The sequence below is a fragment of the Capsicum annuum genome, chromosome 11 (assembly GCF_002878395.1).
Source record: "Capsicum annuum cultivar UCD-10X-F1 chromosome 11, UCD10Xv1.1, whole genome shotgun sequence".
In the NCBI taxonomy this organism is placed as follows: domain Eukaryota; kingdom Viridiplantae; phylum Streptophyta; class Magnoliopsida; order Solanales; family Solanaceae; genus Capsicum; species Capsicum annuum.
Genome location: NC_061121.1, coordinates 191,877,642 through 191,879,919, shown reverse-complemented (window position 1 = coordinate 191,879,919; position 2,278 = coordinate 191,877,642). Strand labels below are relative to the sequence as shown.

Sequence of the window (2,278 nt, the reverse complement as noted above, 5' to 3'; positions counted from 1 at the left end):
AGAAAGTCAATCAACCCATTTTATTATTTTGTAAACTAAATTTTTCTTATGTGAATTTTATTTTAATAACAATTTTTTTAAAATGCAAAATATTCAGGTAATGACCCTTTTACCCTTTGGTAGTCCATTTTTGCACCAATAAAAATATCAACTTCTTTTCCTTATTTTGACCGGGTCACTTATACGGTCCAATTGGAAAGACTTACATTTGGAGGTGTACGGGTTTTACCTTTGCATAAATTCATATTCGTGTTGGATCATACAAGAACGGGGCAAACCGTGGTTGATTCATAGATCCAATTTATGTTCCTACTAGGCCCATCTTGCACTGCATTAAAAAATGAGTTCATGAAGCAAACCAACAGCATATTGAGGAAATTTAAAGAACCAAATTTTATATTTTAAGAGTCAATGGACTTGTGTTACTTAGTTGAGTCGACTTGTACTATACTACCACTATTGCCAGCAGTAACTTTGATATTCCCAAGTTTGGAAACGAGTGTCACTAGCAAAAATTTACTACATAAATTTGTAGGGGTGATGAGATAAAAGGATCAAGTTTATTGTTCTCCAATGGGAAATTCAGATATACTAGGACTAGAGGAGTACATTATCCGACATCATCACCTATGACGCTCAAAATTATAGCTACTTATAACAAAACTGACTTAGCAGAATCGCTAAAAATGCATATATTAGTATACTAAAGCTACATAGAACAAAGTCTTTTTTGATTAAATTTTAGGTTGATTTTTGGATCATTTTATTAAATTCAAAAAGAAAAACAAAAGGTCAAAGCCCAAGTTAGTACAACTAAAAAACACAGGTCCAATAAATAATCCGTTCTAAAAAAAAATATGAAAAGTTTTCTTAAAGTAGTACAAATACTCATTGTTGTCCAAGAGTACTTGGTACTCTTTATTTCTCTCCATCCTTTCCTTTGTGGAATGTTCCATCAAAGCTTGAATCGGTATTTCATCTTATACCTTCTTTGGATTATCTTTAAGCTCATCCTTGCTTACTAATGGTTATGCTTTTTCTATCATCTTCACTTGCATCTGATGAGCTGACTTTATCTCATCTTGGTTTGATTTTGTAGCTCAAATTTGACCCCCTTCTCTCTTTTAGGTGGTTTGAGTTTATCCCCAAGGGATTGAAGTGATGTGATGACAATGTTCAATTTCTTGAAGCTTCATAAGTCCATCCTTTCTCCTGTTTTGTCCACTTTCTGATACTCATCTGTTCGATCTATGAAATGTTTCTTGTTTCTCTACAGATGTTATTGTTTCATTGATGTTCTCTTCTATGTCATTGCCAAGACTGGGTTATTATGGTGGGAGGTTCCATTTACCCTTGTTTGTGAAGGTTTTTGGTAGCTAGGTCCTCTAGCTAGGATTAGCATAGTAGAGTCATCTTGCTGGCAAAAAGAATTATTTTTGTGCTCGTGTTTATTCCTAATTCCCATGGGATTGTAATTATTAGAACCCTTTGTTGCTATCTTTATGATTATTACTTCTTCTCAATCATATACGTGCTTCTCTTTTTATGCTTGAATGTTAATTTTCCTTGTTCAAATCCTCAAACAGGAAATTTGACTCTTATCCAAGTTTATTTGTTTACTAATTGTTATTGGTAACTCATAGAAACTATGATAGTCTATAGGGATGGTATAGCAATTATTTCATTTGCCTCAGCATCTACTACTTTGTTTTCTTCTCTAAATGTGTGCTTGATTTGTGCTTAGGTTAACTTTAGTCTACACCTTATGTCTTCTATATTCTTAATTAGTTCCCATGACACTTTCCACTGTCTTTCTATCATTTTCTTTAGAGTTAGAAAATTCATTTCAATACTTACTTCCTTTATCTCTTTCACTTGAATAAATTCCAAAGCCTATTGAATAGTCTTCATTTCTATTTCTGTTTTTGTGGAACACCTACTCCTTTAGATCTAGCAAATACCATATCACCATTGCCATCTCTACTGCAGAAGGAAAATACACTCAAGCCTAGGTTGCATCTACTTGCACCATCTGTGTTATAATTGAGCTTATTTTTTTTGGGAATTTCCAAATGACACTGTAATTATTTAATTTGGCTTGTATTTCCTAGACTTAGTAATAATGTGAGTCCAACTCTCCTTTTCCTATCCTAATGTAAAGATATAACATTTTAATTAGCTTGATAATAGATCCTGGACCCTTTATAACATCTCAATAAGTGTTACTTCCTACCTTGCTTTATTGTATTTATTCTCTTCCATTCTTCTCTTCCATATG

At 32.9% G+C, this 2,278-nt stretch overlaps 1 long non-coding RNA gene across 1 annotated transcript; it reads left to right on the top strand.

Annotated features, from left to right (window-relative positions):
* The first annotated feature begins 751 nt into the window (after positions 1 to 751).
* LOC107846937 lies at positions 752 to 1,526 on the top strand. Its single transcript, XR_001667211.2, has 2 exons — positions 752 to 970; positions 1,129 to 1,526. It is a non-coding gene; the product is annotated as an uncharacterized LOC107846937 (long non-coding RNA).
* The last annotated feature ends 752 nt before the right edge of the window (positions 1,527 to 2,278 follow it).